This window comes from Notamacropus eugenii, chromosome 1 (assembly GCF_028372415.1).
Source record: "Notamacropus eugenii isolate mMacEug1 chromosome 1, mMacEug1.pri_v2, whole genome shotgun sequence".
Lineage (NCBI taxonomy): Eukaryota > Metazoa > Chordata > Mammalia > Diprotodontia > Macropodidae > Notamacropus > Notamacropus eugenii.
In genome coordinates this window covers 741,742,469-741,748,557 of record NC_092872.1, presented here as the reverse complement: position 1 = coordinate 741,748,557, position 6,089 = coordinate 741,742,469, and the positions used below count along the sequence as shown (strand labels likewise).

Genomic DNA, 6,089 nt, shown 5'->3' with positions numbered 1-6,089 from the left:
CCTATCTCGAGTCTAACCTACACACATTTTTTTAAACTTATGTTTATTTAGTGTACATACCCACAAAAGAGAATTCACTATCTGATCCTGCCCAGAAGAAAACATGCACAAATCTATGATATATGAATGTGAAGGGAGTCTGAGCCCCACAGCAGTGGTTGGGATGGTGCAATCCCGCCAGTCACAACTGCTGGACAGTAGAGAGCTAGACTGAGTTTCTGGGTGGGCCATGGCTCTACGGGGGTTAACGTTACAATAAATGTGTGTCATAGTCAAAGGTCTGTTTGATGTTTTCAAAGTAGTACTGCTGCCAGCCCTGTCTTGTCTGTTCCTCCTCTAGTGATGGGATGCCTTTGACCTCCGTGCAAAGATCTGTCTCTCCATATTTGTCAATAAAAATTAAGGCAATGAAAGCAAAGTGTCCATCGGACCAAGACTTAAACCTCCATTTCATCACAGTCTTGTTTTTGGGGACCAGATCTATTAACTCCCCAGCGACATTGCCATCCAGCAAGTGGAACTTTCCCCCTTTATCTTCTTCTAACACAGCAGAAGTATGGGTAAAGGCCTGAACCATCTCCTGGGTGACAAACACCATGAAGAACTCCTCTGGTGATGTTAAGAAAGCCTTCAGAACAATTTTGCAGGTAGGGATCTTGACATTAGCGGTTTTAGAGTGACTTTCAAAGTACAAGGTTTGACTTTGGACTCCTTAGTTTTCACTGGCAGCTGGAGGCAGGGGGAGGGGCTGGATCTATTGTCTTATTATTCAGAGTAGGTAAGATCATGTCCTGTGTGAATTCTGTTTTTAAGAGTCCTGACATAAATTTCTACTGCATCTCAGATTTTTGTCACACCTTCTTTCTTTATGAAGGCCAACAGAGTTGTGTCAGGCTCGTCTTTGGCAAGATTCACATTAACCTCCACTTCATTGATGTCATTTTCCTCTGACAAGTTGAGGTTCTCCACATGCCCATTGTATTTCACTCCTGACTTAGAAGTACCTGTCCAGTTCAGTTTGATGGTCCTCTCATAGAAGAAGATGAGTTCGCCTTTGCAATTGTTGATTGATACCTCTCCATCAAGCTTGCTCAGTTCTGTCACATCACAGTTGCCCTCTTCACCTTGCACTTGGATTGCCAGAAACAGGGATTTTTCAGCTCATCAGTGGGCCAGCTTGAAGTATCTCTCTCAGTCTAGTGCCAGCTATTGACGTTAGTAGCATCTGTCCTCTCCTCCATGATCCAGCATGGGTCATCATCACCCCGCTTGGCCATCTGGTCTTGGATTGTTGCCAATCTAATCTTCCTTAGGTTAAGAATAGAGAATGTGACTTCCCTATCCTATCACCTCTAATGGTATCCTACTGCTTCTAGGAAAAAATACAAACTCATCTGTTTGAATTTTAAAGACAACTCCATCAAATCAGATATTTGTAAAGTTTAGTACAGTGCTTGGAATATGTAGGTGCTTAATAAATACTTTTTGCTCCCTCTCCATTCTTAAATCTTTTCATAACCTGTCTTCATCTATCTTCTCAACCTTATTGTGCCTCCTACATCCCTCAGTCTGACAAAAAGTCTTTTTTAAAAATTTTTTCTTATTCAAACTATCCCATCTTTATTTTTTGCACCACCATCCTGGCTGCCTTACATACATGGAATCCACTCTTTACTCCCCTTCATTTCACAGAGTATCTCCCTTACCTTAAGATGCATGAAACTTTAAGAGCCATGAACTACATGAAACCTATTCAGATCTCCCTAATAGCTAGTGCCCCCTCCCTTAATCAATCTTGTATTAATAACTATATATATGTGTGTGTGTGCTTGTGTGTGTGTGTGTGCTTGTGTGTATGCATATGTATTTTTATTTAGTGATTTTATATTTAAATCATTGTTGATTTCCACGCATAACCCATATTTATGGGCTGATTGACTGACTCAATGGATTAATCATCTGCCACAGTGTAATCATCTGCACATAAACATTCTCATCTGTTTAATAGTGAATTTTTCTTCCTCCCAACCCCATTTATTCCCAAAGGAAACTGTTTTGAATAAACCTTGATGTCATTTAAGAGAAACTGATAACTTTTATTGGCTGAAGCTTTTGGGGCTTATCATGATTATTCCATATTGGAGACCATCAGACAGGACATTGATATAATAAAGTTCAGTATTTCTGCCATTTTTTCCATCTTATATTTCCTACCATCAACAAATTGTTAACTAAGTTCAGTTTCATCCAAACCAATGCAATATTTTCCTTTTATTTCCTTTGCTATCTATTTTTTTCTTCCTGATTCCAAAACCAGTGCTCTGTCCACTGATTCACTTTAGCTGTCCCAATGGAAAGGTTAAGTAGGGTATATATTAACCCATGTCTCCATGACTCTGTATCTAACTTCTATCAAGAATTTATTAATCTTCTACTATGTGTATTCCATTGTGCTGGGCACTGTGGGTTCAAACAACAACAACAACAAACGGTGCCTGATCTCAAGGAACTTTATATTGCTCTGTGGAAGCACGCCATACAAATTGATGAGAATATAAATGGTAATTTGAGAAGGAGAAAATTAGTGAGTTCCAGTTTCAACGTGATGGCTACAATAGTTTTCCAGAGTAGAGTTTTATATTATTATCCTTTCTTTTAAATTTACCTTGAGTTTGAACTTGACTCTAATTAGTGCATGCTTCATGACTCTGTTATGACTACACATCTGCAAGTAGTCACTTCCTGTCTGGCAACAAGAATCAACATAATTCCTTTTGTTGTGACGCCATTGGGTCCTCACAGTGCTTCTCACCTCTCCTTTTAAGTCATTCAAGACCTACAAATTTGAGGTTTCTCATTAGTCTACGTGCTATTGGCCCCTTTCTCTTCCTCCAACAACTGGATCACCTCTTTGCCATCCTGCACAATTCCTACTTTGGCATCAAAGCTACATTTTATCACAAATATGTTGATTTGGTTTAAAGGATCTTATCAACTTCTTCAGTCATTTTCTTTTTCTTCTTGTGGCTATTTGTGTTTAAACATTCTCTTTTTTTATTATAAACTTAACCATCACTGACAAATGTGGCCATCCAAACACAAAAAGGACAGCAACAACACGAAGAAGACTGCATATGAAACTGTATTTTATGTCATTTGTTTTTAAAAGAAGAGTATATTAAAATGTAATGTTAATATGATAATTGCCAAGTTTGTTTCTATGTGCCCTTTCTGCTTACATTTTTGTTGCTGTCTTCTGTGAATGTTGATGCTCCATCAGGGTTCTTTTCAATTTGCCTCTCTGTCACTCTATAACTCATCGCCTGCTTTGAAGTCATCCTTTGTAGGAAATATCCATTTGAAGAAAATGCATCAACATATTGACCTACTATTAATCTCTCAAAGCTTTCTCCTAATCTCGAAGCATAGCCCTCTGCTCTTAGCCTGCTCATTGTGACCAAGGATCTAATGTCCATCTCAGCCCAATAACTGGTTCCTTGTTTTGCTGCCTGTACCTATATATCTTTCTGGTACCCTATCATATCCACAAGTAGATCCAGACCTGGGGTCTGTCCCCAATCCTTCTAATTACTTTAAAGTTACTTCTATACTTCATCCCCTTTGGCTGGATCTCCACAATTTACTGACTGTATTCTTGATTCCTGGAAGTTTGATTACCATGGGCCAAGACATTATTTTGATATTGTGTGTCGGACATTTTTAGGGACATACTCTCCCTCTATTAGACGTTTTGAACATTATTTAATAAGGTATTCTGATATATTATGGTTGCTTACTAAAATAATCCTCAGATATTCTACCCCTTGATCATATCACCTAACTGGAATATTCCATGACTATTTGCTCTCTCTTAGTAGGTCTTTTTAGTCTCTGAAACTTTTCAGTCTGGCTATCCAACTCTCACTTGAGCCCTAGAAATAGTACACTGGTCTCAGTGATTGAATTGGCAATACTAGAAAACATTCATAATCAATATTCATTTGAATTAATTTATTGATTCATTTATTTCCATCTTCTTTTTCACTCATGTTATTCTATATATAGGGTTATTGTGACATGCACTCCTTAAGCAGTCTAGTGAAGTCTATGGACTCCACCAACACTGAACCATATTACAAATGACATTTAACATTTGCAATATTAAAAAGAAAAGTAATTGTATGTAAATATAGTTATCAAAATGTTAAAAAGCAAAGTTATAGATACCAGATTATTGTTTTTTCCTCAATTGTGAATTTCTAATGATCTGTTCAACAATGTTTACTAGGATTTTTGATGAGAAAGTAAAGTTGCCTCTCCACAAAGTTCTACCCTTTTTCACAGTGGCATGAAAGTGACCCTGAGTTCTCAAATGCTATTATAATACAACAAGGACTGAAACAGTTTTTACTATGCTAGAAGGTACTATAAACATGCATAAATGTATGTATAATGTAATATACACATTATATGTACATTTATATTATATGTGTACCACCTGCATATGAAAATATACTGTGTTATATGTGTACACATGCATATAGTGTGCAGGCATATGTATTCATTACATATTTGCAAACGTGTATTTTTTTGTATTTATGGTATATGTGTACATACATGTGTGTATATGTAATGACAGGTAGTTGTTGCCTTCATTCCCAAAGAAGAACAAAATAACATCACTATGCTGCAGTCAAGTTAAGGTGTGTCCAGCTGCGGCTGATCAGACCAATATGAGCTCAGAATGCTCTACCACAACTTGAGCACAAATAGTCCATATGCATATTTAGAGTCAAGATGATTCCAATTTGTGCATCTCACATTTCTTTTGAGCCCCTGCAATTCTGTTTTGCTCATAAATCATAGTACATTCTCTGATGCTAGCAAGCCATACCAGGTGGTCCTGTACCAGTGTCTCCTATGCCGCAACAACTGATTCCAAAGTTCTTCAGATGGACCTTGAAAGTGTCTTGTATCACTTCTTCTGACCTCCATACGAGTGCTTGTCTTATGTGAGTTCTCCATAAAATAGTCTTTTAGGCAAACTTACATTTGACATTTGAACAACGTGGCCAGCCCATTGGAGCTACACTCCCTATAGTAGAGTTTGAATTCCAGACTATTTTCTTGGTGCTAATTGTTAAGCTCAAATTAGTACAGGCACCAGAAAATTGATTCATATTTAGTCCATCTTAGGCAGCACTGAGTGCACAGTCATCTGCAAACAAAAACTCATGCGTCAAATATCCCTCCATCTTCATAATATATATATATAACATATATATTATACATGTATGTGTGTATATATGTGCATACATGTGTGTATATGCACATGTGTGTATGTTTGTATTTGCAAATATGCATATTATATGTGTGTACATGTGTGTAAATAAATGTTATCTCTTCCAGAAGAATGGAAGTTTCTTGAGGCTAGGAAATGGATCATGTTTATCTCTGAAACCTCAGCAATGCTGTAGTGCTTTGGATTAGCTTAACAAATGCATTTTGACTGACTGACTGATTGATTGATTAATTGATGTACCCTGGTGAATGTTTATGCCCCTTTCCAAGGATCATCTTGAATATGCATTGTATATACCACTTCAACCCTATTTGAATGGCCAGTCAGTGACTATTTCCTTGCTATTCTAACCTATGAAACCAATAACAGTAAAAAAAATGTCTCTCAACCGTGTGTTTTTTTAGTAACCACAACAAGGTAGAAGAAAAGCAAGCAGAGGTCTTAGAATAGTAAGTATGTTACTTTAACTCCTTGATCAACATTTGCTTAAATGTTGATAGTCTGAATGCAAACTCTTTGTCCAGTGACCAACACATACACTTACTTAGAAAGGAAATGATTTATATAAATATTGACATTCTTACTCTAACTGAAATCAAAAGATAAAGGAAAAGTAGAACTAACAACTCTCCTTTGTGGAGAGGTAAATGAAGGGCTTGGTCAAGTTGACTTTATCATGCATTTAAAACCAATAAGAAACAATTCCATGGGGTATTTGCTCACCCCACACTAGAGTGTTTTTTTATTGTGACTTGGAAAAAAAATTACTATGAAAGCAATTGAAGCT

General features: G+C 37.0%; 1 pseudogene; it reads right to left on the bottom strand.

Annotated features, from left to right (window-relative positions):
* Positions 1-250: 250 nt before the first annotated feature.
* LOC140520479 (activator of 90 kDa heat shock protein ATPase homolog 1 pseudogene) lies at positions 251-1,277 on the bottom strand (annotated as a pseudogene).
* Between the last annotated feature and the right edge of the window lie 4,812 nt (positions 1,278-6,089).